At 44.4% G+C, this 17953-nt stretch overlaps 1 protein-coding gene across 2 annotated transcripts in view; it reads right to left on the reverse strand.

The window, feature by feature from the left end:
* The window catches only part of IGHMBP2 (immunoglobulin mu DNA binding protein 2), a 106780-nt gene that overhangs the window by 37996 nt on the left and 50831 nt on the right, over positions 1-17953 (reverse strand). The gene's annotated exons all lie outside the window — the stretch shown is intronic.

Genomic DNA, 17953 nt, shown 5'->3' on the forward strand with positions numbered 1-17953 from the left:
CCAGTAGTGAAGGAGTTAATGCTACAGCAGGGATCAGCAACATATGGCCCACAGGTCAGATCCAGCCCATGGGGCCACTGGGCCCAGCCATGCATGTGTCCATGCCCATGCCCAACTGGGGCTGGGCATCAAGGGGCTGCGCTAAGGCTAGGCACTTTCCAGCTGTGCCTGCACCACTGCTGCTTCTCTCTACCCTCCCAATTCTGGTCTGACATGGACTGAGTGGTTTCAGCGTGTCAGCAGCAGGGGGCTTTGTCAACGCTGTGCTAAAGCCAGGCATCTAGGGAGCTGCACCTATGAAGCTGCTGCTTCCCCTGGCTCCCTGCTTCCTGGCTGCAGTACAGGTGCAGCTTCCAGATGATGGGAAGTTACACCAGGGCTAAGCAGCTGGAAGCTGTGTTTGCACTGCTGCCACTTGCACTGCTGTGACATAGCCAGTGGAGGGAGAAGGAAGAAGCGGCAGCAGTGCAGTTGGAGTTTGCAGATACCTGGTCCCAGCTCAGCTTCCCACTGGCTGGAAGTTGCACCTATGCCACAGCTGGGGAGCAGGGGCACAGGGAGAAGCCCTTGTGCTGACCTACCTGGCCCAAGCTGGGTCAGAGGCAGGTTGTTCCAGCCCATGGTTTGTAAAAGGTTGCTGGCCCCTGCACTAGACTGTGGACCTATCTTTAGATATGGTTTGGAGCCTTCTCTCTCCTACCACTCGAGGGGTATTAAGTGGAGGTGACTACATTAGTTCCTTCACTGCTGGTGAGAAGCTGAATCTGGACATGGGTCATCCAGTCCGCAAGAGGCCTTGTGGTTTGGATAAGGCCAATGGGGCCAAATACATATGACAATTCTGGTTTAAAGATTGTGAAAGAGATGTCACCAGCTCAACCACCACTTTTCCAGTCCCCCTCATTCTTAAGAGTTCTCACTTCAGCTGGAGCTTCACAACTCCAAACACAATAGCATAAGTGGTAATGCCCTCCCAGCTTCCCAGGAGCCCAGGCCCACGCTCTAGCTGTAGACAGCACTGTCTGTGTGTGCCTGTTTTACACTCAGTCCCTGCTGAAAGAAAGCCCAAGTTGCTTTCATTGTTCTGATGGCTTATTCTAACTTCATTTTAAATCATCTTCACAAGATTATGCCACCTGCACCTATTTCTGTTTCTCTGATACAACAGTCACCTCTGAGGAAAATGTATTTAGACTATAAAACTCTTTGAGGTAGGAAAAGTCTATTTGTTCTCTATTAGTATTGCTCCTATAACAGGATCCTGGTTTCCGACAGCATTCCTAGGTATTACCCCAAAACAAAAAGGAAAAACTGCATGGTGCTCAGTAAAGCTACCTCCCCAGTTATTAACTCCCACAACATGACTGCGATTAAATAAGGGACAGATAAGTACTATGTTATTTTGTGAAACAGTAATATGCATTTTTGTTTGCCAGACTATCTAGTCATTACATGCGAGAAACATAGCAAGATGGAAACTGCAGATGAATTAGCATTGCACAGTAGAAGCCTCAAGGTGGATTTAATTGGCAAGAAAAGAAGTCTGACCAGGCTCTCCTCCTTTTCTGGTCACATAATAGGGCATGAGGAGAAGTTCTCTGAAAGTTAAAGCTTCATAATCTGGAGCAAGCAGAAGAAAAATATTTTTGTAGTCAACACTCAGGGGTCAGAGCTAGATCTTTAAAGGACTCACTAATTTTTTGACCATTAACAATGTTTGCAGCCAAGCAAGTAGGAAGTCTGGAAGGGAGGAGCGATGACATTCTAGAGACAGAACATATGTTGAGAGTTTGGAGGAGGCCAGAGGGTATCCCACCCATGTCATGGATTACACAGTTCACGCTGCTTTGTTACATCCAACAGAATTAAGTCAAGCACTTCATGCGCTGCCCCACAATTCAAACATTGGATCTTAAAGCCTTGGATGGCCAAGCCCCAGCCAGTAGTATAACCACAGATGGGCGAGTAGGGAACAAGCCCCAGGTACTGCCTAAAAGGGATGCCAGAACAGAGCTAAGGGGGTCCCCTCACACTCCCAGCCTCTGTCCCCTCCTCTTCCAACACCCTGTACCTTCTCTGAAGTAGCTCTGGCAGCAGGAAGGGCAGAAAACCAGCAGTAGTGCACGGCCAGTGGTTCATTGCTGCTGGGGGAAGTGTCTTTTATTGCTGTTGAAAGATGGCAGCTTTTTGGCTGCTTGAGATGCATGATAGTGGCAAAAAAAGGTGACATCTCCCGCCCGTAGCATCAAACCTCTGGCCACTATAGTATGTACCACCACAGCCCAAAGTGAAGTTCAGGCCAGTTGCACCTCTCCCCAGCAGATATCAGCTCCCTCTGCAGTCTCTTTTGGTGGGACTGCTTCAGGGTCAGACTGCAGCTGCTGACAAACATCCCAAGTGCCTCATGTCATCCTCAGCCCTCTGAATGCTATGATCTTAAAAGAGGTAAAAAACCAAAAAGGAATAGTAATGTCATGCACTTCAACCACTTAGGAAAAACGGTAAGTGTGCATTCATGCGCACAGACACACACACGGCAACCCCTTTGGACCAGTCAATAATTTTATTACCAGACCAACGTAGGTGACCAGCAAATTAAATAATAACTGTGGCACTAAGTATGAGTAAAGCCAAAGCCTTGTCCTGGGCAAGGAGAGCAACAGCTCTGTGATCAAGGGTTGATTTAAAAACATACAGATGGGGAATGATTTTCCCATCCAGGATCACAACCGAATAACTCCCAGTTTGGCCCTTCATCTTTCCTTCAACAGTGCTAAAGTTGTGCAAGTTCAAAGTCTGGCCATGAAGGCAACTAGGAGAAAAAGCAGGTAAGATTAAAAACAAAGAAAACCTAGAGCAGGTAAACCAGGGAAAGCAGAATCAAGTTGGACAGACTCTGCCCTAAACTGACTGTAGTATTAATTGATTCAGGCCTGCTATTCATAGCTTCAATTAACTCCAAGAAAGAAAGTTGTTGGCATAATTATTACAAAACAAAAAGGAGATAATCCCCTGCCCGCTGCTGCAAACACCACGGTACCAAGGGACCACCTGAGACAAGACATTTATTTGAAGAAAATGGTTTTAATTTTGATATATGAGTTATAAAAGCTTGTTTTGACTGGGAAATGTAATTGAATAGTTATTTCAGGATAAGCCAGGGGCGGGTAATTATTTGGGCCCATGGGCCACATAAGCAGTTCTGGGGAGCTGGTCAGGACCCCGCCCCCTCCCCCCCAACAGCCTGGAGCCCACATGCCACCACCAACAGCACACAGACCCAGCCCACCCTCCCCTGCCTTTCTAGGCAGCCCAGGTGGCAGTGGTGGCTCCTTCTGGCTGCCACCACCACTGGCCCCAACCCTGTGGTACTGGTGGGGACTCATGTACACAGCCCTGACCCTGGCCTGCCCTGTGCCCACTCCAGTCTCAGCCCGGTGGAGCACACCAGCTGAAACCCACATGTACAACCCTGATCCCAGCCTGCCCTGCATCTGCTCCGGACCTCCCAGCTATGCTGGGCAGTGGCAGCAGCTTCTGGGCTCAGGGGAAAAGTGCCCCCACTCCTCACCACTGCCAGCCCCTTCTTGCTGTAGCTGCCTGCACCCAGGCTGCCTTGCCACTCCTCTCCACTGACATCACTGTTGCTGCTGCCTCCAGACTGCCCAGCAGGGCAGCAATGGCATTGGAGAGGAGCCGCAGGGCAGCCTGGGTGCAGGCTCTGGGCAGCTGCAGCAAGAAGGGCCAGGCAGCGGCAGCAGCCAGAAGGAGCTGCTGCCTCCTGGGTCACCTAGAAAGGCAGCCCAGCTGCAGAGACACCCCAGTTCCACTGCATGCCCAGGGAGCAGCAGGATGTGCCATAGGCCAGGGGCCAGGCGGGACCAAAGGACCTCCGCAGGCTGGATGTGACCTGCAGACCATATTTTGCCCACCCCTGGTAGAAACCCTATGTGGACATACTAATTCCAGAATAAGCGCCCCTATACAAGAATATTAATATTGGAAAAACTATTTCTTGGAATTTCCAAGGATTGTTAAGCTCTCTCACACACACACACACACACACACCCCCCCCCCCCCCAATGCTGTTGAAAGTTGCTGGTTTTAAAGTCCAGTCAACAGATGGACCTGATTCTCATTGACACTCAGATCCTTTTACTCTGCTATTGCCATGTAATAAGCTCCAATGTTAATAGGAATAAGACCCTGGAGTGATCCACGTAAAAGGCTTAGAAGCAGCAGTGTAAGATTTTTCACTCTGCCTTGCCAACCTGCCGACCATCTACCCCGGGATGGTCATCTCTAGAGGTGAGAGCAACGGTTTTTTTCCATCCGCATTCAGTCTCTGCACTCTCTGGTGGTGCTACCAACTGAGGCAGGCATCAGTGGTAATTGCAAAGCACATACCTGTTCACTGCAAAACTGGAATGAGACCAACCAACTTTTTGCAGAAGTCATAAAAGAGTTGTCAAATGGGATTAACTACTTCTATTTTCATTACAAACCCCTCAGGACACATTTCTAACCACAACTTTGATAAACTGTAAATATCTGTTTCTGATAATGAAAAACAGGGCACTTCTTGACTTGTATGTAGCTCAAATATGCTGAGAAAGCTTCTGGTCACATAAGCCAAGTCAAGCAAGTGAAGTCTGAGTCGCACAGGCTCATGGGATTTGCAGACCAACTATGTAAAAATACCTCTGGATAAGTCACTGGCGGATTCAATTGGCTGCTATACACTAATGGATTAAACTGTCTTTTCAAAGCAAAATCGGCTCTTTGATGTAGTCAACAAATTCCTTACACATCTAATAAGTGAAATAAGGACCGAGTCAAAAGCAGATCTCACACAGTATCTGCAGTAAAACCTTTTGGTTTAATACTAAGCAATAAATGTTGTGAAGTATTTCTTCTAATGGCATCTCATAAAATGCAGGCAAGGCAATAAAACTTGCCATGAACATGTGAAATAAAACCCTTATATATATTAGCAGCACAGTTTTCAAAGTACTGCATACCCACTGTTGGGACCCATAACAGATTATATAGTAAATGAATAATGAGAATATTAAGCTACTTAGAAATCTTTCACCTGTTAATGGAATCCTCTCTTATTTCATAGTCCAACTAGTTTTTCCAATTGTTGATACCCATGCCAAAAAAGGCATTAAATGGGGAGCTAAAATTTTAAGTATCAACTGCTTATCAGGACGCAGTTTTGAAGACCTAGTTCTCTCAATGCACATGCAACAGACGCTAGGACAAGTTATACTTTAAAATAACCAAAACAAAAATTATCAGGTATGGAAATGCACAGCTACAAGTGGGCAAACCACCTTAACCCAGCCCATGCTTCTTGCTGGCCTGGAGTCGTCATGTTTTTCATGAGAGAAGGACATTTTATGGACATTTTTAAAAAGCCACGTTTTAAGATTCCACTTCACTTGTGCCTGTTCCCCATGGAGTCAAGGTTGTGGTTAGAAATGTGCAGACCACGTGGTTTCTAAAAATCAGGTTCCATTAAGTATCTCACACACTGCTGAAAGACCCTAAATTACTTAGTAACCTTGACCATCACCCTTTTGACTTCTATACATGAAGCAAGGTTTACATGAAAGAGAACATGAAGAATACCTTGACAGTCCATAGCCCCATCACTTCACTGACTGTAAAGCTAGTTTAAATGGCACAGATTCATAGATTGTAAGGGCTGGAAGGGACCTCACATGATCATCTTGTCCAGCCCCCCCTGCACCAGGCAGGAAAGACAACTGGGATCAGGTGACCCCAGCAAGGTGACCATCCAGTCTCCTCTTGAAGATTTCCAGGGTAGGTGATTGAGATTCCACCACCTCTGGAGGGAGCCTATTCCACAGTCTGGACACCCTAATTGTGAAGTTTTTCCTAGTGTTAAGCCTGAAATGGTCTTCCAGGACTTTGCAGACATTACTCCTAGTTCCACCCAAGGGTGCTCTGATGAACAGTTGTTCACTGAGCCCCTGACGTATTCCCATGAAGTAGCAGTAAGCTGCTACCAAGTCCCCTCTCAGCCTTTTCTTTTTTAGGCTGAAGAGTCCCAGGTCCCTCAGCCTTTCCTCATACGGTTTGCCATGCAAGTCTCTGATCATACAGGTGGTTCTTCTCAAGTTCTACCATGTTCTTGTTGAAGTGTAGCACCCAGAACTGGATGCAGAACTGGGCATCTTTAATCTAAGAGAAAAACTAAGAAGAACAACCAGGTGTTTGGTCTTATAATATGTTGGGTCGTCTCATACAAGTAGGCCTGACTCACAAACCAAATATTGACAGTGACAGAGATAATCCAATCATTATCTGTCATACTTTACAATGGATTGTTTCAAACGGCAATACTTAGGCTATAAACACTTTAACTTTTCAGTTCACTGCCTGCAGCTCTCATACTGCATAGCATCTTCTTCTGAACTGAAGTGTGCTTGCCACAATTCACCTAAGGTTGTATATGCTGTTGTGACTCTGGTTAATCCTAACAAATCATGTAGCCCCTAAGCCAGTCAGTACTGAGTGTCCCTGGGATGGAGGACTTTTTTAGGGAAGTTCTGGTAGGGAACATCATTACAATATTTGGGGAGAGAAGGAATTAAATGGGAAGACAAAATGGCCTACAGGATATTAGACACACACTTGGTTAGCTCTGAGTAGAGAAGAGAGAATGGATGGAATGAGGCAGATCCTCGAGCTGCTAGTTATCACATCTCAGACCATAAGACACTCTGTGTCAATCAGGAGCCAATAAAGTCTTTGGAGTCATCTGGCCAATGCTGCCAAGTAAGCATGCCAGGAGCAGCTTTTGATTAACCTCCTAAGACAGTCCTACATAGACGATGTTAGAGAAGCTAAGTTGGGAAGACACAAAGGCTCGGATAACTTTGACAATGTCCTTATCTAAAACAACAGGCAATCGCTGCAACAAAGGCAGATGGAAAAAAGGGCTTCTGCAGACCCTGTCACTTGGAAGCTGGAGGTGCTGGTTACCTTGTGGTTAAAATACAGATGAAAGGCCCTGACTGCTTATATTTTCTTAATAAATGACAACCTGGAATCATCAACAACAACCTGGAAGATGGCACAGAGTGCACCCTCGGCAAGTTTGAAGATGTCACCAAGCTGGGAGGAGCAGTAGATAAGCTGGAGAGCAGGGCTAGGATTTAGAGTGACCTAGACAAATGGGAGGATTGGGCCAAAAGAAATCTCATGAGGTTCAACAAGGACAACCGCAAAGCCCTCCACTTAGAACCGAACAATCCCATGTACCACTAAAGGCTGGGGTCTGACTGACTGGGCAGCAGCTCTGCAGAAAAGGATGTGGGGGTTACAGTGGACAATAAGCTGAATAGGAGTGATCAGTGTGCCCTTGTTCCCAAGAAGGCATACTGGGCTGCATTGGTAGGAGCATTGCTAATAGGTCAAGGGAAGTGATTATTCCCCTCTTTTCAGCACTGGTGAGGCCACATCTGGAATACTGTGGTCAGTTTTAGGCCCCCCACTACGGAAAGGATGTGGACAAACTGGAGAGAATCCAGTGGGGGGCAATGAAAATGGTTTGGGGGCTAGGACCTTTGACTTATGAGGAGAGGGAACTGGGCTTATTTAGTTTAAAGAAGAGAAGACTGATATGGGATTTAATAGCAGCCTTTAACTACTTGAAGGGGTGTTTGGCAGAAGATGGAGCTAGACTGTTCTTAGTGGTAGCAGATGACAGAACAAGGAGCAATGGTCTCAAGGGAAGGTTAGGCTAGATATTAGGAAGAATTTTCTCACTAGGAGGGTAGTACAACACTGGAACAGGTTACCCAGAGAAGCTGTGGACTCTCTATTTTTGGAGGTTTTTAAGACCCAGTTAGACAAAACCCTGGCTGGGATGATCTAGTTAGGGATGGTCCTGCCTTGGACAGGGGGCTGGACTAAACGACCTCCTGAGGTTCTTTCCAACCCTAGTTTTCTATTGTTCTAAGATCCTATGACACTCTTTGAAGGAAGATTAAAAAAAATATTAGCTGACTTCCAGCTCTTGTACATCTGATAATTATGTACTGGCCAATTCAATTGCCTCCTACAGTTTCAGTTGTTTCAACTATCCTTTGTTTCCTGGGCCTACTAGCTGCAGTGTGAACTTTATGGCACTCCACCTCATTCCAGGCAGCAGGGATGGGATGTAGACTGTACAATCCTTTTATGCCCTTTCCTTGTGGATGAATCAGGAGAATGGAGATTCTGAAGCAATAGAAAGTGGATCACAGTGGATCGCTATTTCTGCTGAATGCTTCTCTTATAGAAGACCTTATCACCAAGACCTTGAAAGAAGCTGCGTGAAGTAACTAATGGTGACTTCCCTAGCCAAGGCAGGCTGCCACTGGATGGTGACTACCTCACCAGAGGTATGATTCCAGCTCCCTTGTACCTTAATATATCATAAGCTGGTTATGAAGAGCCAACACTCCACATATAGCTATCAGGAATCATTACTACTTCCAGGAATAAACGGGCTTATTAAATTTACATTATGCATATATGTTACAAGCTGAAAGATGCTGTAAACACTCTGGAGGACAGAACTTCAATTAAAAATATCTTGCAAAACTGCAGTAATGGCTTGAAATAAATAGAATGAAATACACTAAGGACAAATATAATACTACATTTAGGTACATATACTACATATAGTGTACATTTAGGAATACGCAATTGCTCAATTACAAGACAAACAACAACCAGGCAATTGTTCTATAGAATATTATCTGAAGCTTATGGTAAAACACAAACTGAATGTGAGTTAATAATGCAACATTATTATGAAAAGAACAGTCATCAGAGTGGGATTTAGAAGTATCATATGAAAGAGACAGTCATCCTTCTACTCTTTTCAGCACTGCAAGGGCCTCAGATGAAGTACTACATCTAGCTTTGGGCACCACATTTCAAGAAACACATGGACCAACCAGTGAAGATCCAAAGAAGATCAACAAAAATGACCAGAGATCTTGAAAAAAGATGACTTGGAAGGAAAAACTGAAATAACTGGGTTTGTCTAGTTTACAGAAGACAAGACTCAAGGAAGACATGATCTCAGTCTTCAGCTACGTAAAAGTTGTAGCAAAGCAGAAGGTATCAAATGCTTCTCCATATTCACTGGAGAAGTCACCCAAAAAGAAATGGGTTCAAATTGGGTCCAGTTCTGGGCGCCGCACTTCAGGAGGGATGTGGACAACTTGGAGCAGGTCCAGAGGAGGGCCACTCGCATGATCAGGGGGCAGCAAGGCAGGCCCTACGAGGAGAGGCTAAGGAACCTGAACCTGTTCAGCCTCCACAAGAGAAGACTGAGGGAGGATCTAGTGGCCGTTTACAAACTAGTCAGAGGGGACCAGCAGGCATTGGGGGAGTCCCTGTTCCCCTAAGCACTCCCAGGGGTGACTAGAAATAATGGTCACAAGCTGGCAGAGGGTAGATTCAGACTAGACATCAGGAGGCACTACTTCACTGTCAAGGCAGCTAGGATCTGGAACCAACTTCCAAGCAAAGTGGTGCTGGCTCCTACCCTGGGGGTCTTTAAGAGGAGGCTAGATGAACGCCTTGCTGGGGTTGTTTGACTCCAGTACTTTTTCCTGCCATGGCAGGGGGTTGGACTTGATCATCTGCTCAGGTCCCTTCCTACCCTACCAACTATGAAACTATGAAATTGCAGGAAGGGAATCAGTCATTAAGAAAAAAATCTGGCTAAGGATAGTTAAGCACTGGAAGAGGTTACCAAGATTACTCATGGAATTTCCATCCTTGGGGGTTAAGAACAGGTTAGACAAACCTCAGACAGTAACTGATTGTGTACAGTTGATCCTGCCTTGGGACTAAACATCTTCTCAAGATCCTTTCTAATTCTGTTCTCTACTTTCTAATTCTATTCTCTATAATTCTATTATTTTAAGTGTGATTCTCCTTTTTCTTCTGATGAAAGAATGGGGCTATAGCTCCACTTCCCCAGTCACATACTATGAGCTGTGAAATCCAACATCGTTACAATGTTTTCATTCTCTTCATAGCTGTAAAAGGATGGAGGGCGAGATCTGGGTTTGATTCCTGATTTAGCAACTTTCTTAGTGCAACATTGAGCATGGCCCTTTACCTCCCTGAGCTTCAGCTTTCTCATCTGTAATGGTTTTACTTATATCAAGAGGGCTTAACTCTTTGGTTGATGCTATGTTGTGTGGAAGGCACTACAGATGTGCAAAATACTCACCCGTTAATGTCATTGGTTTCAGGTGCCTGGCATTTTGCATTCTATTGCATCATTAAGATAATTCAGAAATTGCAACAAAGTAGATGTCCCCTCTCCCCCAGACATTTTCCTTTTAAATCACTGAGGACATAAGCAATACAACTGCAATAAAAAGGGTGGTGGAGCTAATTAAATTGCTCTATAGTGGGTAGTCAAAGATTGTTAAAGTCAGATATTGGTTATTCACTGATTAAAATGGAAGAACAGTTGCTTGGACTCCACAGGCAAACATATCAAATCACTAAGCACGCGGGAGATGGCATCTCCTTCCACAGGTCCAGGAAGACTGTTGCTGGAATACAGTGCTGATTTCAGGGCATCTCAGCAGGAGAGAAATGTGGAGTGACTTACAACAAAGAATTAAAACAAACAGAAAAATATGTCTAACCTTATCTAAGCAACAATGCCCAGAGGAAGGAATATGATAATTATCTGCAAATATTTGGACAGTGGAGAAAACCAAAATTGCAGGGGAATTAATTAGGGTAGTACAGAAGAGCATGGCTAGAAGTAATGGATTGGAATAAAAATGAAAAGTAAATATAACAATAAGCTGCCCAATGGGACCTGTCCATAGCCAAATGAAATCAAAGGACATCTTTAAATTGGCTTCCCTGGGCTATGCAGCTGGCTCCCAGTTTAGTCTCTCGCAGGAGGCTGTGGGAATCACAACGCTAGATTGTTCACTGGGGCTTCAGAAGCATAGCAAGAAAGGATCTATGGGACTGGGAGTCACATTCTCGTTCCTTTCTCCCCAAGGCTATTGATGATATATTGTTGGCTTATCTTTCCAGTATGTTGCTAGCTACCTCCACAATGGACAAGCTCTACCAGCTGGTATGTTGTGGGCTTGGAAAAAGGTTCCAGTCATTCCACAAACTACTTGCTCTTCTGCATTTAAAGCACAGTTGGGGTAATACCTACAAGAATGAAGAGAGAGATTCTGCCTGTCCCTTACACCATTGCAGAGCATGTGTCAAAATTTGGCCTTAAAATTCAACTCAATAAAACAATATATAATCCTGAGCTCACTGGAGAGGTAGATATCCTAACAGGTGCACTGATATCTACATGTCATACGCCATTCAGCAACTGGATGTCTCATGTATTGTATAGGGTTCCATACTAGTCATGGTGCTTGGTAAGTAATAAAAACAGCACTGGAACATGAACTGTGTAGAAGGGTATTTGTTCATTCGTGTCTGTAACTCCAAGGATTATATTTAAAACCCTTATTAAAGGCTTTATGATTTCAGTATTCTATTCAAAATGTCTGTTCTTCCATGAGAACTATGTAAACCATAGTTGTGGAAAACACGCCAGCAATACTCTCAATCCTGAGACTTATTTGTATTATAAATACAGGTGGCACTGTAAGGTATAACCAGGGTCATGATGTTATTAAGCCTGTATTTCTGTTCACACAACTGTTAAAATTATACCAGAGATTCAGATTTATAAAGACAAGAGAGAATTATTTTCTAGTGGTTTACCTGAAAAAAATTGAGATGTTTTAAACAGATTTCTTTCATCAGACTGCAAAATAGATAATACATTTGGAACATCATTATATTTTTGCATTTAATGAAGAGAGTTATCAATCCAATCTCCAAGAAAGCTAACCCAATATAGCTACTATTGATGTCTTTGTCCTTAACAAGAAATGCCAACAGGTTGAGAGACACGGGGGGAAATGGGGGGACAGGGAAAGGGCGGGGCTGGGGGGCAGAAGCTTTTAACCTGTAGCAACATAAACTGTTAAAAGATCTATATTCAACATTACACCACTTTCTGTTTGGTAAGAGTAACATACATAAGGCAATTGCTGCACTGTTTCTAAATCTTGCCTTAGTAAATTGAAAAGATGCATTCCACACTCCATGGTCACGTCCAAACGAGTGCAGCTGTGCAGCACGTGGTACTGCAGCCACATCTGCAGTGCCACATACCGCACATTCAGCTGTTCTCTGTGCTGCAAAGGAGCAGGGCGGGGGAGCGGGGGGGGGTTGACCCCTGGATGCCCAGAGGTAAAAAAAAACCCACGCCAAAGCCAGAGCAACACACGTGGGGCAGCACGTGCCACTCAAAACTGGAGTGGAGCCTGGCCAGTCGGAGCCACACAAGTTGCTGTCCAGGCTCTGAGTGGCAGGATCACTGCTGCTGCAGCCCCAAGAGGCCCCCAGGACCCCAGGTAAGGCTGCTGGGCCCAAACCAGTGCTAGCTCCAGCCTCCCCTACCCCACCCTGGGATAACCAGCCACATGCCAAAGGGCAACCGCTAGTTGTCCCCAGGGAACCAAACGTCCATGCTCAAGTGGACACGGCCCATAAAAATCAAACAATGTAACATATCTCATCACAATCCTCAGGCCTACGGTTTTGCTCATGGACCACAGCTGCATGTGTGTTGGTCACCAAAGAATGCCAAAGTAATAAGTCATATCATGATTAACTCAAAGCTTCATTTTCCTTCCTTATTCACATATTCCTTATTCCTTCCCATAGGAACTGGGCCAAACTTAAAAGTTTTATGTTCTGCCCTTTCTTCTCCCTCTTCTCCTACTGGCTTTTCTTCCCCTTGCATTCCACTGCTTTGCTGTTATAGTTTGCACTCTGTCCTGAAGGCTGCGAGCTTCAAGGCCTTTCTTATCTCCTTTTATAATGAGCTCCTGCTAAGGAGAAAGCCTTGCCTGCTGTTCTCACAAGCTTCACCCTTGAAGCTTACAGCTTCATAGCTCTATGGTTTACTGATGTAGGGTTGGAGTGTTTTGAGGTCAACCTGCCCCCACTATGTGTACCCAGAGTGACCTCAATAAGTCTGTCCTGGAAGTCAGAAAGAGAAACTGGATGACTGTAGCTAAATCACTAGCCAAATAGAACAGGAAGCAATTTTATAACCAACTTCAGATGGAAAGAGAAAGTTTTAGTCACAGGTAAATGGGACTCCCAACAGCAATGATGAGTATAAAAGGACCAAAACCACAGACTCACATAACTAAGAAAGAATTTCTCATTAGAGGATAAGACAGTGGTCATTAGAACTTGGTTCAGCTCCTGGCCCTGTAATAGATTCCCCATATGGTATGGAGGTAAAACAGGGATAGTTTTCCCTCCTCTCTTGCTGCCTCCTCTGTCCCATCTATTTAGATTGCAGTATCTTTGAGGCAGGGACTGTCTCTTACCCTATATATAAAAAGCACCTAGCACAACAGGGCCTAGAACTTGGCTGAGGCTACACAGTGCTGTTCTCTAATAAAAATAAGTGTAGAGGATTTTTTCTGAATCCTGCTGACATTTGAGACCACAGCTTCTCATCACTCCTCCAAATGGGCAGAAGGCCATTTTACTCCCTGGCACTGGTTACTGCTGGGTACAACTGTCTGCAAGATTGAGTTCACAGTGGTATCCTATCTGAATGGCTATTGGATTACAAGACTTACAGCATGTTACTGATGCCTTAACAATGATTTTGTTTAATACAGTAAAACTCCTTGGAGCATAATTTATTGGTAACTCAGGCTGAGAGATGTAAATCTGTTAACAATATTGATTCAGACGCACACATTCTCTCTGCTCTGCTTTATTTTAAATCTATTACACCTACAAGGTACATTGGGTGCTACAGTGTCCAAATACTACTAAAGCTTCTAGCTCAGAAGACACAGACGTCAATCCAGAAGAGGCTGGAGCTGATATAATAACTGATTTCACTGTAGTGTTTTTTACAAGGACTGTGTCAGTGTTGAAAGCATCCACCACCCCCTTTCTTATTTTTGCAGAGACCTCTTGCTTGTACAGTAGGGCTTTACAAAAAATATCAAAAGCAAGAAAACACTACAAAGCTCATTAAAACAAGTTAACAAACAGCTCAGCACCAACAAGACCTCCTGACAATTACATAGCAAAATAGCACAACTAGTATCTGAAGGGAAAAGGCAGGGAGGAATGAACCATCATAACCTGGAAAGAGAGTTGGAAGGGGACAAACAGCAACAGTCATGAGAGATAAACCAAAAGATTAGATGAAAACACAAAGCCAAGAAAGAGAGATATTAAGATTGACAGGAAAGGGAGGAAACGTGTACATTTAAAAGGAGATTTGCAAAAAATTGGAGTTCTAAGGAGCTCCATCGAATAGACAGAGCTGCACTGGAGAGTCACCAGATTGTATGAAAAGAAAACTAGTGTAAGATGAGATAAGACAGAGACGGGAAATTATTTTGGGCGGAGGGCTGCTTACCCAGTTTTGGCAGGCTGTCAAGGGCTGCATGGGTAGCCCTGCCCCTTGACAGCACAGTTATGAACTTGTTCCCCCAACAGACACAACCTTCACAGTAAAGGCAGTTCCTGTCTCTATCACCCTGCCCTTTCATTATTTTTTGAGGCAGGATGGGTACAGTTGAGATGGGAACCATGAGGGTGAGTATAAGAGGACCCTTACCGGGTGAGCCCTGTAATCGGAAAGCATCTGAGAACTGCTACTCCAACAGAAGGGACAGTGTGGCTAGCAGAGCCAAGGGCAGAAGATCTGGGTACAGCACTTGGCTCAGTCTGCCAAGCCAACCTCCTCACCTCTTTGTATGCTCATCTCCCCATCTCCCTTCTGTTGATCTTATTTAGAGGGCAGACTCATCAGGGTGGGGACTTGTCCATCACTGCACCTCTAAACAAAACAAGCACCATACAGTGGTCTCATCCCAGTTAGGCTCTGAAGTGCACATGTTGCTGAGGTAAGTGCAGCAGATGGTGTCTTTACTTGTTTCCGCTGATCATGGAGAACCAGTTTAGCTGGGTGGCTGAAACACTAACGTTTCTGTCTTATCAAATGGAAGGTCTGGTTTCTGTTAAAAGCACATACCTGCACTACAACATTTATGTGCTCACAACACCACTTGCCTTCCTGACATTTCTGGCACTGAATTTCACCCACGATAAACTGCCATTATAAATAACAGGATACCTTCAGGTCACAGTTACCAAGCAAAAGGCAAAGCTAGAATACTCTCAACCACCCATCAAGTACTGTAGTTACAGTTTCAGCTCTTGAATGATGTTATCACTTGTTCCACAGATGTTCAGTAGATGTAAATCAGCACTGTTTGACTGAAGTCAATGGAGCCATGCCAACTTACTCTACCAACGGATTTGGCTCACTCATCCAGAATAGTCCCCAGTCTTCACTGGTGCCTGGGCAACAATATCGGTGAACAAGCGAGGTGCTGCAGGGAACACCATACTCTGCTGTCCCTATGAACCTTGGTTTTTATCTTTTTAATTTGCTCTAGTTGCTAATAGTGTCAGAGGGTCTTGCAGTCAACTTACTGCCCACAAGCCATGGGTTGGGGAGCATGATCCAGAGCACAATGTGGTTGTTGGTATGTTCCAAGCATTGTGCCTTTTGTTCAGATAGTGTAGTAACATAAATGATCAGGTAAGGCATCAGGACTAGGCAGTACAGACTGGCTTGATAGAGTGCTGTAGATGAACAGCTGCTACCTTGGGCCAAAGTGAAGTATTTGCAGATTGTTTTCATCTGGCCAAAGCTTTTCATCTCCTCAGTCAGGGGTTCTTGCTAGGGCATGAATTCAGTGTCTTCTTCATTACCTCCTTTTGTATACTAGTCATTAGGAACAAATAATTTACACAAATAAAGGTGCTATTTGAAAATTTACTGAAGGTCCTGGTCTACTGAGCACTAAAATAACTTTTACCAATCTGGTGGTATACCTGTGTAGCACAGCATGTGAGCTAGCTCGGGTATTATAATAACAGTGTACCCAGCTTGGCTGGACACTTGGGAGGTATTTAGCTGTGCTAAGAAGCAGGATCAATTAGCTTGGGTGGAGTGCTATTTTAATGTAGCTATATACTGCTCCCAGGACCCAAGCTAGCATGTGCGCAGAGCTAGCTTAGGGATCTCTGCATAGCACTGTAGACATATGCATAATCACAAGCTGATCTGCATTTTCCTGATCCTGACACAGCCAAATAATACTGAATCCCAGATATCACTTATACGTGAGGCAGCTTTTCTGAGAGGCTTTTAGGCTAGTGTAGTACTTACACAATGCTTTGCATTTTTACAGTAAAGTAGAAAGACCAAGTGAAGAATGTCCCAATCCTGTTAGCAAGCAGGTCCTCATTCAAGGAGTAGCATTGAAGTCAATGGGACTACCTCCAAAGAGGAATTGCACATCACCAGAATGAGGGAGTTGTTATTTAGTCCTAAACGAACACTTCTTTTAATGCTCCCCTGACTGAGTCAAGTTGCCTTGTCTCCATTCTGCAAGTGGAGAAACAGAGGCTCAAAGAGGTTAAATTGGTTGCTGACCACACCAAGTTGCCTATTAAGCAAACAGCAAAGTACAGGCTAGAACGCTGGTGTTCCAGCCAGGTTTTCCAATTGCTCACTAGCTGCTTTGGCCAATAACTGACTAAAGTACTAGCACTGGTAGGCAAGCCAGTTCATTCTCTGATATTCAGATGTGTGTCGTAAACAGCCCTCAAAATGATGTTAAAACTGGAACCTATTGCTCCGAGATTATGTAGGTGATGTTACCTTATTTATATGATCTATTAGCAACCTGTCCCCAGTGGCTCTCTCCTCTGGATGCTTTTCTTTTATCTTAATTCTACAGCAGATTAGGGACTGGTATCTTGCTGGGTTTTTTGAATTGGTGGGGAAAGAGCGCAGACTTGTGATGTCTAATCCTTTTGTCTGTGCTGTTTGAAGTTCCTGTTTCTTTCACGTTTTGAGAAGGTGCAGCAACTCGAGGCATTTTTTTGTTAAACTACAGGGACAGACCCTCAGCAGACATGGTCTGTCAGAGCTCCTTGGAACCATGACAATATGTGCCAGCTCAAGAGTATCCCTGTGGTCTAATTGTTCCTAAAGCATGTGCCTCATCTCGCTGTCATTTTATAATCGCCGCTATGTGCACAATCACTAGCACCGCTGTATCTCAGTGGGCCAACTCTCACATTAATATTTTAAATAAATAAATGTGAGACCACAGTGACAGAATTTAATAAGGAAAAAGAAGTCTTGGAAGAAAGAGCGGGTGAGTCTGAACTCATCATTCGGAACCTGACATTCCAATCAGCCACTGGGGGAGGAAAGCCAAGCGAAGCCCGTAGGCAGAACAGAAAAACATAATGACCTTTTTATTTTTCCCTCGTCAAATTTATATTCTTTAAACTAAATTGTAATAGTTTTAAAAAAGATCATTTTTTCACTCAAATCAGATATGTCATTTACATGCTCCAAGTTCTCTGCTTTTTTGCCATTATATCAGCTGAAATTGTTCATACTTAGTTATTTAATAACTCTCCCAACTATGAATAGAATTTCAGATTTTACAGGGGGATTATTTTCCTCCTGAGCATTTTCCACATGACGCTTCTTATCTAGGATGACTCGAGGGCCTCACACAAACTCAAAGGCAAATGGCTTAAACTGCCCCATAGGCCTGTGCGAAATGGCTAGCATTCACTTCGGATTTGGATTCGACTGATTCGGAGGACAGCGATTCGATTCGGTGATTCGAATCACTGTCCTGATTTGATTCGAACTACTGTCCTGATTCGATTCAGCCAAATCTCCGAATCAGCCAGGCCCATCCCCTGCCCCTCTCCCAGCCCA

Source organism: Alligator mississippiensis, chromosome 2 (assembly GCF_030867095.1).
Source record: "Alligator mississippiensis isolate rAllMis1 chromosome 2, rAllMis1, whole genome shotgun sequence".
Taxonomy (NCBI): domain Eukaryota; kingdom Metazoa; phylum Chordata; order Crocodylia; family Alligatoridae; genus Alligator; species Alligator mississippiensis.